At 42.5% G+C, this 16,352-nt stretch overlaps 2 pseudogenes; one reads left to right on the top strand and one right to left on the bottom strand.

The window, feature by feature from the left end:
* Positions 1-2,524: 2,524 nt before the first annotated feature.
* Positions 2,525-3,917, bottom strand: LOC102844221 (annotated as a pseudogene).
* A 5,736-nt stretch (positions 3,918-9,653) lies between these two features.
* Positions 9,654-10,834, top strand: LOC102843818 (annotated as a pseudogene).
* The last annotated feature ends 5,518 nt before the right edge of the window (positions 10,835-16,352 follow it).

Genomic DNA, 16,352 nt, shown 5'->3' with positions numbered 1-16,352 from the left:
CGATGAGTCGCAAATGACTCGATGGCACATAATAACAATAACAAGTCTATTGGTCAGATGTTAAGTTGAAGGCTTCTCCTGACTCATTTGGCTATAAAGTCTGCCAAGGTCAATAGTTCTGTTAACTGTGGAGATTAATGAATCTCAGATCAGCAGACAATATGGTAGGCATCAAGCTAGAGAAACCAAAATACCTGCAGTCAGATAGTGGGAAGGGAGGAGGAGAAGGGAATAAGGAGGGAAAAGAGAAGAGGAAAGAAGAAAGGAAGAAGGAACATCAGTGGTGCTACTATACAAAAGGTTTTCCTTCTCTGGTGATTCAAATTCCCCAGATGCAGGATTCAGAAAGAATAAAAGGAGAGAAAGCTTTGCGTTGTTTAGCAATAAGCAGTAAGTCTGTGGATACAGACAACACGTACTCCCTTTCAGCTGATATAACAGATATCATTATGGAGGTAAGCACTTTTTATCAGATCTCATCAAGAGAATCACCATATCATAATGGTCAAATCACAGGATCACGGACAGCCAAGTTGACACACAACCTCACATGGTTTTAGGGTTACAGATGGACTATCAACAGCAGAAAGCCCAGCTTTCGCTCTCGCTTCACAAAATACTTCCACCCTACGTTCCTTACTGTCCAGAATCAGGCCTTTTGCACTCACTATTGGGCAAACAGTGCCCTTTATAGCCAATAAATCAGTAACACTCAGCCTCTCAGAAAAACTTCCCATCATAAACCTCACATGGGGAAAAATTTGTCAAGCATTTGTGGTTTATAATCCTGCCAGGTGCTACAGATAGTTACATGGATGAAGTGCTTGGCCCTCCTGGAGTTTGAAATCTAGTTTTAAAAAGAAAGTAAAACAATTTTACCTAGAAAAACAAGATAACACCATCCTTTGGAATTAGATTTTGGAACTAGGAAGCCTCTGTTATGTGTATTAACTTTCTTGCTAATACTATAATTGCTATGCAATTAAGCATATTCTGTATTGCCAGCACTCTCCTTATGGATAATCAGTTTTAAGTCACCCTTTAAAGTCATCGCTGCTATTATTGTCTCCTTATTTAATGACACCCTTTGTTTAATGTCCATGCAAAATTATCAACATGTTTAGTTTTATTCCCTAGTGCAGTCTTCAGTCCTGCAGGACTTGGGAAGAAAAGAATGCAAAACAGCTAATTACTTTTAAATAGTTGCTCTTAAATGCTTGAATCCCTCTTTTCCAACCTCCACCTCAGCCCTTACCTCTCACAAAGAGATAGAGATGGCGGGAGGGGAGAAAGATGGGGACAGGAAGAAGAGGAGGAATGGGGGGAGGAGAAAGGAATAAGGAGGGCAAAGAGATGAGGAAAGAAGGAAGGAACTTACGAACAACAACACCAGTTGTGCTGTTAAACAAAAGGTTTCCCTTCTCTGTTGGTTCAAATCCATCAGCGACTCTATGGAAGAAAGATGGGCAATCTCCTCCCACATGGTTTACATCCACAGAAAACTCAATAGAGGGTCAGTTCTGAGTTGATTTGACTTGAAAGCAACAGCAAAATATATGGTTGGTTGGTTGGTTTGAGCATTGAAAGTTTTGGTATTTGGGGGCTTTTTTACAGGGGGTCAGGTCAGTGTGAACACCAAGAAGTCAGTGGAAGCAGGAATTGCTGAGCAGTGGTGACAGGTTATGACAGGAAGGGGAGCCTATGCTCCATTAGGCTACCCTAAGTTGACTATTCATAGGCATTTCTTAGTTTTTCTTTTTTTCCCCTATGAAATGTATTGTTTCTACATTAAAGGATCTTTCCTTTTTGGAGGGGAAGAGGTTTTTTAACCATGATGATGATCTGATATGGCCCGGAAGACACCTTCATAGTCATTAACATACCAAATGAGTTTGGAATAAATAAAAACTACAAAACCCAAATTATATACAAATATCTTAAGCAATAATGTTTCCAAACCTATATACAGTAAAACAAATGTAAACAGTAAGTGCAGAATGAGAGCAATCAAAGGATGTACAGAGACAACCACCGTCTGTTCCTGGAGTCAGCCGGCCACTCAGCCCACTAGAGGACAGCACAACTCTGGGGGTCTCACCTGCGGGGGAGGGCCAGGACCACCAGGGCACTTAGGAGCCACCAGGAGAGCCGGGGCCCTGCTCTCCCTCAGATGAGTCTGCTGCTGGGAGGTAAGTCTATGTGATGAGAACTGCTGAGTAAAATCAGAAGGTGCAGAGAATGACACTCCCCACCCCAGTTCAGTGAGTTGCCACTCAGCCAGAAACAGGCCCAAATGAGACGAACCGGGCACTATGATGTCAGAGGAAGCTGGGAGGGCACACATTGACCTGATAATGGGGAGAACTTCTAGAAGATCTACAATGTCCTAAACACAGCTAAATTCTATCAGTACAGCAGGGGGCTTTTGGTGAGATACATCCAGTGACCAAAGTAATACAGGTACGTATCACTTTGTGACCCACAAAAGTGGGCCATTTGCTGGCCAGGGGACAGATGGCAGGGGTCAGCTAGGCCCAGGCAACAGGGGTAGGCTTGAAGCATGGATGTTCTGAGTGGTCCCTCCAAGGGCCAAAGACCAGCGGGAGGAGCCCAGGCCAGGAGGGGGAGGTGTTGGGTCAAAACCAAGCTGTTTACTGTCCCTTTCTCAAAGAATGACATATGCCCTGACAAAGAGAACTTGGTGCCATTGCTATTCATCACTCCACAGTTAACGTTCCCTGAAATACAGGATTGTTGTAATGCTTGTTCCTTTGCAAAATTCCTGCAAGCATTCCATTAAGAGATCTCCCACAATATTCAGTGCTGATATCCTGGCAGAAGGAATCAGTAGACTAGTACCAAAACCATTTGAGATAGCTTTTGGTGAAGGAAAATGGTTTTCTGTTCCTTTGCCCACAGGAGTAGCTGGCAAAGTGAGGTTTGGACAGCAGAATCCATCTTTTCACAGTTGAAAGTTGGAGAACTGGAGGCCAACTTTCTGGTTACTTCCTGTTGTCTTTCTGGAACTGCTAGTTCTTGTCTTAAATCTCTTGCTTCATCCTTTAACCTCTGTACAGACACCAATAACAATTCTTTTTCATCAAGTTCACTTTCCTTTTTTTACATTTTATTAATTTTAATGAAAATTTACAGAGACTTTGGATTTCTATTCATTCATTGTTGCACTTTTCTCCCTGCCCACCCCTTCCCCCCCTTCCCCAGTTCACTCTTCTCCTTGAAAAGTAAAAGAAAAATTATTTCGTTGTTATACAATCCCTCCCCCCAGATCCACTCCACTTCGCTCTGGACTCCTGTCATGACAATAATACCTAATCAAATATCCCTTTTAAACAGTTTTCTCCCTCATCTGTTTCAATGCGGTATACATTATTTATCCCATCTTTCTCAGTCTCCCCCCCAACCCCAATCATGTTCACTTTCTAAAAAGGCATTCCGTTCAACAGCCTGATTTAGTCTTTGTTCAGTCTTCCAGTGAAACTATGGTTGCCCTCTTTGCCCGCTCCAGGTCATTGCTGGCCTGTTCCAGTTCTCTTTCCTACTTATCGTAACTGCTCCTTGATAGCCTGCATCTGACTTAAATCTTCTAACACTGAGTTTGTAGCTCTGTGCATACTGATGTTCTAGTTTCTCCTTTAATGCTTCCACTTCACATTTCAGTCTTTGGTTATCAGTTTTTCTCGAATCATCTGTTCAGCCTGTACTAACTGTGCCTCCAGCTCTGCTTCTAATTCTCTGCCTCCTTCCTAGAATTCAACTAGTTCATCCTGAGCTTCCTGGAAGTTTTATTTATACTTCAAGGAAAGTTCTTTCCAATAAGCAGCTTCCTCCTTTAAACTTGAAAAATCTGGTGTATCTTCACCATCAAGAATACCTCCCACCTGTCTGTCAAACCGCATGTTCACCATAGCTCTCCCGATGAGTCTGCTCTGCACGCCTGGGCAGGCCCACCCACCCACTTAGCTCTGAGCCCCTCCACAGCCCCAAGTTCCACTCCGCTCCTTGATTTCTTTTGAGTAAGGGATCTCTGGTGACTTGGTCACAGGAAGTTGTGCTGTTAACCCAAAGGCCATGCCTGCGTGCCCAAGAGAAAAATGGGCAGTTTGCTCCCCTGTGATTCACGGCTTCAAAATCCACTGTGAGGTTAGCTATGAGTCAGTTCCATCTCCATGGCAGGGAGTTTGACTTTTTCTTTTTTTAAGCAGTTTTCAAATATTAGTAAAAAACAAAAGTTTAAAAAATAATGGGTGATTGGAATGCAAAAGTTGGGCATCAGGAAGAAGAACCAATATGGACTTGGTGAGAGAAATGAGACTGAGGATAGAATGATAGAACTCTGTACAATCAATGATTTATTCATAGCAAATACCTTTTATAAGAAACATAAATGCAGGCTATGCACATGGATTTCACCTGATGGGATACACAAGAATCAGACTGATTACATCTGTGGAAAGAACAGTTCTTTATTAGCAGTAAAAACGAGGCCAGGTGCTGATTGTGGAACAGACCATCAACTGCTCATATGCAAGTTCAAATTAAAACTACAGAAAGTTAAATCATATCCACTAGAATAAAAATTTGACCTTGAGTCTATCTCCCATGAATTTAAAAACCAATTCGGAATAGGTTTGAGACCTTGAACACTAAGGAACAATGTCCAGGTGAGCTGTGGGAAGATATCATGTATATCATTCATGAAAAATGCAATAAGTCATTACTAAGAAGGAAGAAGAAAAGACCAAAATGGATGTCAGAAGAGACTGAACATTGCACTAGAGCACTGAGAAGCCAAAGCAAAGGGAAGAAATCAAGAAGTTAAGGAGCTTAATAGAAGATTTCAAAGGGCCAAATATTCAAAATATTCAAAATATTAAAATCTTCAAAATATTCAAATATTCAAAAGGCAAAATATTATAATGAAATGTACAAGAAGCTGGGTCAGAAAATCAAAAAGACCACATTAGTTCAGCATCTCTCAAGCTGAAAGACTAAAGAATAAATTCAAGCCACAGGTTGCAATGCTTAAAGATGCTATGGCCAGAATATTAAATGATTCAAGAAGCATTAAAAGCAAATGTAAGGAGTATACAGAGTCATTGTACCAAAAGGAATTGGTTGACACAGGAGAATTTCAAGAAACAACATATGAACAAGAGGTAATGGTGATGAAGGAGGAAGTTCAGGCTGCTCTGAAGGACTTGGCAAAAAATAAAAGCCCCAGGAATTGCTGCAATACCAATTGACACATTTCAGCAAACAGATGCTGCCCTGCATGTGCTCACCAAGTTGTACCAAGAAATCTGGAGGACAACTACTTGGCCAACTGATTGGAAGAGATCCATACTTATTTCCAGTCCATAAAAAAGGTGACCCGACAGAGTGTGGAAATCATCGTACAATATCACTAATATCACACACTAGCAAAACACTGCTGAAGACTATCCAGAAAAGACATGACCAGTACATTGACAAAGAACTACCAGAAATACAGGCTGGGTTTAGAAGAGGTCGTGCACTACGGACATTATTGCTAATGTCAGAAGGATCTTGACAGAAAGCAGAGAGTGCCAGAAAAATGTCTATCTGTGTTTCATTGACTATGTAAAGGCATTTGACACAATAAATTGGTCACAATAAATTGTGACTAACCTTGAGGAAAATGGGAATCTCAGAACACTTGATAGTGTTTATACAAAACCTATACTTGGACCAAGAAGCAGTCCTCAGAATAGAGCAAGGAAACACTACATGGTTCAAAATCAAGAAAGGAACGTGTCAAGGATACATCCTCTCCCCGTACCTTTTCAATCTATATGCAGAACAGGTGGTCATTCAGGAAGCAGGGCTTTATGAGGAGGAGTGTGGCATTAGATTGGAGGGAGACTCATTAATAACCTATGATATGCAGATGACACAACTTTGCTTGCTGAAACTTAAGACCTGAAGCACTTGCTGGAAAAGGTCAATGACTATAGTCTTCAATATGGATTGAAGATCAACATCAAGAAGGCAAAGGTTCTCACTACTGAGCCAATTGGCAGCATCATAATAGATGGAGAAGAAATTGAGGTTTTTACCAATTACAGCTTGCTCAGATCCACAATCAACACTTAATAAGAGCAGTCAGGAAATCAAAAGACTAATTGCATTGGGAAAATCTGCTGTTACAGACCTCTCCAGAGTGCTGAGGAGCAAGGATGTCAGTCTAGATACAAAAGTGTGCCTAATCCAGGCCATGGTTTTCTTAATTACTTGTTAATGCTTCAGAAAGTTGGACAATGACTAAGGATAACAGAAGAGGAATAGATGCCTTCGAGTTGTGGTGCTGGAGAAGAGTCATGGACTGCCAAGAAAACAAATAGGTCTGTCTTGGAGAGGGTGAAACCAAGTCTCTCCTTAGAGGCTAGGATTTTGAAGCTCCGCCTCACTTACTTTGGGCATGTGGCCAGGAGAGATGGGTCCTTAGAGAAGGACCTTATGCTCAGAAGGGTGGACAGACAGCTCAGGAGGGGGAGAACCCTACATGAGATGGATTGATACAGTAACTGGGGCAATTGGGGCTGGTGTGTCAGAATTAATGAGACTGGCTCAGGACAGGGAAGGGTTCAGACCTGCTGTACATAGGGTTGCTATACATCACAGGCAACTCAACCAATAACATTCCATGACAGGTTTGGAAGCAGGAGTGGCATCCACTTCCTAAACAACTTGCCTCCAGAAACTCTTATGAACTTGGATAAATGTTGATAGTTGTAGAGGGGCTTCAGGCCTTTTGTTCATAAGGTGGCCGTGAGTAATGCTTGACTCGAAGGCAATCAACAACAACCATTTTAAAAATACAATTTGAATTTTCGTATTTTATTCTCTACCTTCAACTCACCTCACCATTAATTGACAAAATAAGCTCTAACACAGGACTGCACTATGACTATACCAAAGTACCCCTCTTTGTCAAAATTGTCAGTGTGAGAGTCTTTTAAAAAAAAACAAAAAAAACCCTACATCCAATTTGTTTTAGAAATTTTTTGTTTTGTTTTTTAAAAAATATATATTCTCCACCATCCAGTCCTTTTTGGAGAACACAGGGAGTGACAGGAATTCTGAAAGCAGCAAACAATAGCCATGCTCAATCTGGTGGCCAACTCAATTGCAATAGTAATAATAATGGTTCTGTTTATTAGGAATTGTGTTCAGCTGCTAGAAACAGAGACTAGACCAGAATGGTTTGAACACACAAAGGTTTATATATGGAAAATGCTGAGGTGAGCATCCTGGGACTGGCATGGTAACTCTCTCATCATCAAAGACTCAGAATCCTTTAATATTTCTGCTTTGCCATCTTTGTGGTGTGTTCCATCTTTAAGATCCTCAAATCTTTACTTCCAGCCACCACATTTATATTCCAGACAGAAATCAGAAAAGGCAAAAACAGCATATGTCAATTGTATGTCTCATCTGTAAGAACATGCTCCAATCATACAGCCCGTATATCAAATCATTTTTTCCCCATTTTATTAATCTTATTTAAGGGCTGAAAGGAGCTTGGATGGTGTCAGTGTTATGTACTATCGAGTCAGAACCCATTCACTGCAGACTCTCCAGTGAGTTTTCAGGGCTAGTATAATTACATGGAAAGAGACTGCCCATTTATCTCCTGTGAAGCTGCTGCTGGATTCGAACAACATGCCTTCTGGTTAGCAGTGCAATTTCTTGTCACTAGGCCACCAAAGCTGCTTGTGCCTAGCAAAATTCACAGTAGTTCAAATCCATCAACAGCTCCTTGAGAGAAATGTAAGTCTCCACTCAGTACAATTTACAATCTTGGAAAAAACTCAACAGCCATTAGTTTAAGTTTGACATAAGGCCTGAAAGTTCTAGTATGTTAATCACAAACAATAAAGTCCTTGTAAATATTAATGTTGTCTTCATTGTTGTTGGGGGATAGCAAATTTGGAGATCCCTCATTCTTTTGAAGATTCCCTTGGAGCTCTGTTCTTAAAGAGATGAGCCTCCCACTACAAAACCCAATGATCTAGATCCTTAATTCTCCAGCAATTGTGTGACAATGCAACCCAGACTCAGCCAGACACTTTATATAGAATGCTCAGTCCTAAAGAAATGACAAAGGAATGAAGATAACTGTCACAAACAAGGCAGTCATGTCCAGTGGTGGCACAGTGTCCAGAGCACTAGTGAAAAATGCCTGGTTGATGATGTGGTAGTGCTGCTGAGTTCTAATACACCCCTCATGCCTCACCCTCTAGCCTCTTTGCAGTTCCCTTTGTCTGTTCAATAAATCCTTCTCCCAACTCCTTTTGAAAATTGTTAGCCTGAGTTGTTTTCAGTTACGTGCACTCAAGATGAACAGTCTATGCCCTTTGAGTACCAGAAGAAGCCTATAACACTTACTCCAAGGGTGAGTCAAGATGTAAATTCACAGACACAGAGACAGAGGAATGATGGGAGAGGACGTTGGCTAATACTTGGGAGCAAAATCTGACCCTCAGGGGCCTCATGAATTCTCAGCTCCTTCAGCTTCTTTACATGAGTGCTACTTTCCCCCCTTACTCTATTAGCTGGTTTCCTTTGATTGTTTGTATTGACTGATTTCCTTTGATTACTTAGTTCATCCACCTTATGTTGGCTACTTTTTCATGGAATCTTGTACAAAATCTCTAGGACTGCACTGCAGACATGCTATTAATGATTATGTCGTTATTTAATCTCTTTATTTAGAAAAGACTGACTCAAATAGAGTTAATACGTTGCCACAAATGACGGCAAGTGTGCTGCAACATGTTAAGATACTCCTCATCTATGCTAGAGTGATTAAATTTGCTCAAGAATTAAATTGTGTCCCCCTAAACATATTTAGGAGGGGCTGGCCTAGTGTCAAGAAGCTGCAGTGCAATCCTGAAGGCACATGGCTGGAAGTCACCCGCTGCTCTGCAGATGAAGAATGGGCAATTTCCTCCCATGTGATTAATTGCCTCTGACCCCCCCCCCCCCCGCAAGGGTTAGCTATGGGTCAGTTCCGACACTACTGTACACAACAACACTGCTTGGAGAAGGACATGATGCTGGGAAGGGTGGAGAGATGGCGACAGAGAGGAAGACCCTCAACCAGGTGGACTGACATAGTGACTGTCAATGGGCTCTAGTGTGTCATGAGGTATGAGGACTGCACAGGATAGGACGGGGTTCAGATCTTTTGTTCGTTGAGTAGCTGTGAGTCACACTTGACTCATTGGCACCTAACAACACCTATATTTCATAAGTGGATGATGAATCCTGTTTCCTGGTGTGTCTTACTGTGGGAGCTCTGCTGAAACTTATTCACCATGGGTGACCATGATGGGATCATTTTCAGCATCATGTTGTTGTTGTTTTGTGTCACCAAGTTGCCTGTGACCAACTGCGACCCTATGTACAGCGTCTCTGAAGACAATTCTGTCTTGAGCCCTTCTCACTGACTCCAACACGCCTACCTCCATTGCCCTAGTCTCCATATGAATCCATCTCACCGTGTCTTCCTCACCTGTGCTGTCCTTCCATCCTAGCAACCCACAGAATAACAAACTGACAGCCCAGTGCTATATTGATAAGAGAAAACAATTAAAAACCCAGCATACATGTGGAGTAGACTGGGACCAGCAAGCGCGAGGTTGACTGCGGAGAACCAGGACAGAGGCGGCGCCAGGCGGGCGGTCTTCCTGTTCCTGTACGACACGTCGTGCATCCTGCTCCTCCGCAGCCGTAAAGTGGGGCTGAGGCCCCTCGCGGCACAGCTGCTCATCCGGCCCGACGTCATAAGGTGGGTGTTTGTGTGGGAGAAGGGTTACCAGGAAAGAGACTTGGTTACCACCAACGCCAAGGGCGTGGCAGTGACCAACACCTCTGAGTGTGGATACTGGATCTGGGATGTGGCCGACTATGTGATTCCCCTCAGAAGGAAAACTCGCTCTTTATGATGACCAACACTATGGTCACCATGAACCAGACCCCGGGTGTGTGTCCTGACATTCCAGATAAGACCACTATGTGTGAGCAGAGGACAGCTGCTCCATGGGCTCCGCAGCCACCCACAGCAACGGAGCGGCAATAGAAAGGTATACACCGTTCAGTGCACCCATGAAGACTTGCAAGGTGGCTGCCTGGTGTCCCATGAAAGAGGACACCCACATGCCCAAGCCTTATGTTCTCAAGGATGCGGGGAACTTAACCCGTTTTGGTCAAGAACAACATCTGGTATCCCAAGTTTAACTTCAGCAAGAGGAACATCCTCCCCAACATCACCATCTCCTACAATAAACCCTGCACATGGGCAGACCCTTTCTGCCCCATCTTACACCTGGGCAAAATCGTGGGAGCATGGGGCACAGCTTCCAGAAAATAGGGGTGGAGGGGGGGCATCATGGGTATCTAGATCACGTGGGACTGCAATCTGGACCACTACTCCTTCCACAGCCTGGATAACCGAAACACCGACCACAACATGTCCTACAGCTATAACTTTAGGTTTGCGAAGAACTACAACAACCCAGCTGGCACCAAGCACCAGACCCTCATCAAGTCCTATGATATCTGCTTCGACATCACCGTTTGGGAAGGCCCACCGTTTGGGAAGGCTGGCAAATTTTGCCTCATCCCTACCATGATTAACGGTGGGCTCTGGTTTGGCCTTGTTGGGCGTGGCAACAGTGCCATGTGACGTCATAGTCCTCTACTGCATGAAGAAAATATTCTACTCTCGGGAGAATACAAGTTTGTGGAAGATTAGGAACAGGGTCTCAGTGGTGAGACAGACCCATGAGAACGCCCACGCCTGGCTGAGAGACTGCCAGTTACCCCAGATGCTGCGGATCCTACCCCATTCTGTGAGGGCTCTGGCTCAGAGTTTGGGGTGCAAGATTGTCTACCGGCTCTGCAGGGAATCCAGGCTGCCTCTGCTGGATGGTAGTGTTGGGGCCCCCACTTTTCCTGAGACCCAGGTCTTGGGGACAACCTGGGTAGAGTCACGTGGGCCCCTGCAATTCGTGTGGCCTGAGGCAGGAGTTCTTGAAGCCTCTGCTGTCCCTGGGGTGGAGTCACTGGGGGAGCTTGGCCTTGGGCCACCATGCTGTCTCCGGGGCTAGCCTTCCTCTGAAGCTCATCTCCAGGCACTGAGGGACAGGCAGGGCCAGACACTCAGATGGAAGGGCGCCCTATGGGTGGCTTTCAGATTCTGAGCACACCAAGCTGCTGCTCAGCCAACTCCGGTGGACCGGAGCCTTCAGGTGCTGGGTCAAGATTTCTCCTCTGAGGATCACTGTGTTGCTATGACCAAGGACAAAACATTAAAACCAGCTATTTTATTTATTTATTTTTTTATATAAAGGGCTGAGGGAACTAACAGAAGTTCAAACTGAGTTTAGAAGAGGTGGTGGCACCAGGGATATTGCTCGTGTCTGAAAGTGGAGAATACCAAAAGAATATCCTGGTGTACTTCATTGATGATGCAAGGCATTTGACTGGGTGGTTCACAACAAGCTATATATAGCCTACATTGAGAAGAATAGGAATCCCAAAACAATTATTTTCATGTAAAACTTAGATCAGGAAGCTGTTGTCTGAACAGAGCAAGGAAACACAGCATGGTTAAAAATCAAGAAAAGTGGGGGTGGGGATGGGGGTAGGGTGGGTGGGGAGAAAAGTGCAACAATGAATGAATGGAATTCCAAAATCTCTGTAGATGTTCACTGAAATTAATAATAGTTATTTTTTTAAAAAACAAGGCACACACATTAAACATAAAAAAAAATCAAGAAAAGTGTGCATCAGGCTTTATATTTTCAGGCTGTATGTAAATATGTATAGTGAGCAGATCATTCAAGAAGCTATACTTTAGGAACAAGATTGTGGCATCAGGATTGGAAGAAGACTCACCAACAACCTGCATTATGCAGATTACACAACTTGGCTTGCTGAGAGTGAGGAGGATCCGGAACGTTTGCTGCAGAATATCAGGGACTATGGCCTTCAATATGGATTTCACTTCAACATCAAGAAGGAAAAAATCTTCACCACTGAGTCAGTTGACAACATCATGATAGGTGGGGAAAAGAGTGAAATTGTCAGTGGTTTCATCTTGCTTGGATTACACTCAACACCCTTTGTACTAACAGTCAGGAGATCACGAGACATGTTTCACTGAGAAAGGCTGAAATCAGGAAACTTTCCAAATTATTGAGGAACATTGATGTTAGTTTGAAGAGTAATACACATTTGGCTCATACCATGGTCTTTTCAGTCATTTAACAATTCTATGAGCTGGATAATGAAGTAGAATAACCGAACAATTGATGCCTTTGAGTTGTGGTTCTGGAGGAGAGTACTTACTATCCCATGGACTGGCAAAAGAGCAAACAGATATGTCTTGGAGAAAGTGTAGCCAGAGTGAAGGTAAGCATGATAAAGCTTCATCTCACATGCTGTGAGCATGTTGCCAGGAGAGGCTATTCCTCGGAAAGGGACATCATGCTTGGAAAAGTGGAGTGTCTGTGACAAGAGGATGACCCTCAATGAGACAGACTGACCCAGTGACTTCGACAGTGGGTTTAGGTATGTCAGATTATAAGGATTGCACAGCATAGGACAGGGTTCAGATCTGTTGTTCATAGGGTCACTATGCATTGTAGCTGACTTAACCTCAAACAACAACAAATATGTCAACTCAGCTGGGCCATAACTTTCAGTGTTGTGGGATACACTCTTATCCGATGATGTGATCTCATATGATCAGCTGTTAGCTGTAAGGGATTAGTGTAGTAGGTGACATCTTTACTCACCTGGTCCAATGTAAGGTAAGTTTCCCTGGTATGTGGACTGCATCACTGATCACCATTTGTTATACAAGAGAGAAAAGGAGAAAGAAGCAAGCAATGGAGGGGCCTACTGCCACCAAGAAACAACAGCTAGAAGTGAAGTGTGTTCTTTGGACTCAGTTCCCTGCTCTGAGAACCTCTGAAATCCCAGAAAAGACAGATGCTAAGATGAGGACTGTTTCAGGGATGCATCCTGTCTCCATGCCTTTTCAATCTATACGCAGAACCAATCATTAGGGAAGCAGGGCTTTAGGAGGACAAATGTGGCATCAGGATTGGAGGTAGACTCATCAACAACCTACGTTATGCAGATGACACAACCTTGCTGAAACTAAAGAAGACTTGAAGCGCTTGCTGCAGAAGGTCAAGGACTATAGTTTTCAATATGGATTGAAGCTTAACATCAAGAAGACTCAAGATTTGCACCACTGAGACAATTGGCAGCACCATGATAGATGGAGAAGAGACTGAGGTTAACAATTATAGTTTACTCGACTCCACAGTCAGTACTCTTAACACCAGCAGACAGGAAATCAAAAGACGAATTGCATTAGGAAAAATCTGTTGCTGTAAGAGACCCCTCCAGAGTGCTAAAAGGCAACAATTTCAGTCTAGAGACTAAGGTACACCTAATTCAGGCCATTTTCTTTTCAGTTACTTGCTATGCATCAGAGAGCTGGACAGTGACTAAGGATAACAGAAGAATCGATGCCCTGGAATTGTGGTGCTGGAGAATAGTCTTAAACATACCATAGACTTCCAAGAAAACAGTGTGGTCTGTTTTGAGAGGTGAAACCAAGTTTCTCCTTGGAGGGAGGGTTTTGAAGCTTTCTCTCACATACTTTAGTCATGTGGCCAGGAGAGACTGGTCCTTAGAAAAGGACATCATGCTTGGATTGATTGGATGGATTGATACTGGGACAATTGGGGGCGGGGGGGGGTCAGAATTAGACCGGCTCAGGACAGGGCAGGATTCAGAGCTGCTGCCCATAGAATCACTATGGGTCACAGGCAACTGGACTGCACATAACGACCAAAACAGCAAGACACAGAGGTATACAAGGAACATCAGGTTAATAGATGTTCAAAGGAGACAAGGACCTTCCTCAGAGACAAGAAAGAGGGAGAATTCCCTTAGAGTTGGCATCCTGAATTTGGATTTATAGCTTCCTGGACTATGGCCTTGTGGTAAGAAGCTGCATTGCAATCTCAAAAGCACTGGTGGTTCGAATCCACTAGATGCTATATGAGGGAAAATGGAAAAGATGGGCAATCTCCTCTTGTATGATTAACTGTCTCTGGAAATCTGCTGGAGGGTCAGCTATGGTTCAGTTCCAACTTTATGATATACAACACCAACAACTGTGAAAGAATTACTATTTATTAAAGTCATACAATTGTGGCATTTCTGTTATAGCGCAGGAGATAACTAAGACAGGTCTTATGGCTAAGTTTGTGCTTTACTGAGAATCTCTAGAATAAGCATGTATGTGGAAGGCAATGGAGTCTTTCTAATGAGATATGTCGGAGGTACAGAGGAGAATATGAAAAAGATAATGTATTGACCTTCAAAGACTTTCCAGTCTGGTATAGAAGGTAAGTTATCCCTCATACACAGAAACTAAAAAATTAGCACATTTCTGATTAACAGACCAACAATGATTATACACAAAGTAAAAGAAAGAATTCAAAAGATGGACCATACTGAACTAGGGTGAGCAGTGACACCTACAAAGACAAGAATTTTCTCTTGTTTTGTGTTTTTTTGTGGGAAAATATTTATTCATTGCTCCCTGATCCTTCACTTTTTTCATTTCTGCTGTCCCTCCAAGAGTGATTCTTTCTGTGCATAAATTACTTTTTAAATACCTTTCCACTTGCTTTTCAGTAGCATGGATATTCCACAGCTAGTAAAGACATTGGAAACATCTACTTAAAAGCACCAAAGAACTCAGAAGATGGAGAAGAATTGCTCCAAGAGAAGGAGGCTCTGGTTGCCTAGTGGGTAAGGCATTACATAGCCCACTCAAAGAAACCTGGTTCAAATCCACTAGCTGTTCCAAGGGGGGAAAGATGGACAGTCTCTTTCTGTGTTGTTTACAGCTTCTGAAAACCTCCTAGTAGGTCAGCTATGAGTTGGTTCTGACTTGAAGTTACATAACAACTGCACCAGGACCAGAGGATGGTGGAAATCCCCAGGAGGTGAGCCTGAATTTCAGAGTCATTTTACCCTGGGGAAATTTGTTGTTTCCAGTAGGATAACTGAGAAATAGGGAAAGAGAAATAAGAGTCCAGAGACCACCTGATGCATCCCTGTGTTTTGGAGTTCAGAAGTAGTCTTGCTATCTCAGGACCCTAAAAATTAAGATGATTTCAGATTGTTAGCAACTCTAAGTACCTAATAGAAACAAACAGAAATCCTCTCTAGAAGATAATGTCCTGAATCGTGTGTTCCTATAGGCAATATTGCAAACTACAAAGCACAAGAGAAAATATTATTACGTGAACAAAATCCAACAAGAATAGAAATAATAAAAACAGATTTGATCCACAGGGTCACTATACAGTAGTTTAAATATATTTGGTCTTTAAAACAACTGCAGTTACTACATTCAAGAAAATAAAAGGTAGGACTGAAAATGATTAAAAATTAAACCTTGTAAATAGGTATCCTGGAACTAAATAATAACTGAAGAGTTATACATAAATATATAACTCAACAAGTAGATTAATTGTCAGATCAGCAAATATGAAGGAATAATTCATGAACAAAATTTCTAGAAAGGATCAAGGAGATGGAAAGAGATGGAAAATACAGAAAAGGTTGTGTTGTTAAGTACCTTTGAGTCATAGACAACTCATAGCAACCCGATGAACGAAAGACCTGAACATTTGTATAACTTTTATCGTTTCTCTTAAGTTCATAGAGTTTCCAGAGGCAAGCTATTTCGGAACTGGATTCCACTTCTGCTTCCAAGCCTGTTTTAATCTGGGAGCTCCACCAAACTGTCCATGGTGGGTAACCGTTCTCACATTTCAAACATCAGTGTCACAGTGTTTAGCATCACAGCAACCTTGAGTTACCTCTGTACAGCAAATTTAAAAACCAGTGCTATACTGCTTAGAAGAATGTTTGGCCAAAAACAATTAAAACCAGGCCTGACAGGATACAAGATCAACATACAAAAATCAGTTGGACTTCTCTACAGTGACAAAGAGAATACAGAGCTGGAGCTAAGAAAAACAATACCCTTTACAATAGCTAATCACAAGATTAAATACTTGGGAGTAAATCTAACCAGAAACACAGAGGATCTATTCAAAGAAAACTACAAAACATTACTACAAGAAACAAAAAGAGACCTGGAGAAGTGGAAGAATATCCCTTTCTCATGGATAGGAAAACTCAATATTGTGAAAATGACAATACTACCAAAGGCAATTTACATGTTCAATGCAATCCCAATA

The sequence above is a fragment of the Elephantulus edwardii genome, unplaced genomic scaffold (assembly GCF_000299155.1).
Source record: "Elephantulus edwardii isolate Elephantulus edwardi_28Jun2011 unplaced genomic scaffold, EleEdw1.0 scaffold00093, whole genome shotgun sequence".
Taxonomy (NCBI): domain Eukaryota; kingdom Metazoa; phylum Chordata; class Mammalia; order Macroscelidea; family Macroscelididae; genus Elephantulus; species Elephantulus edwardii.
Note: the sequence above shows the minus strand (reverse complement) of the source record. Positions and strands in the feature narration are given on the sequence as shown.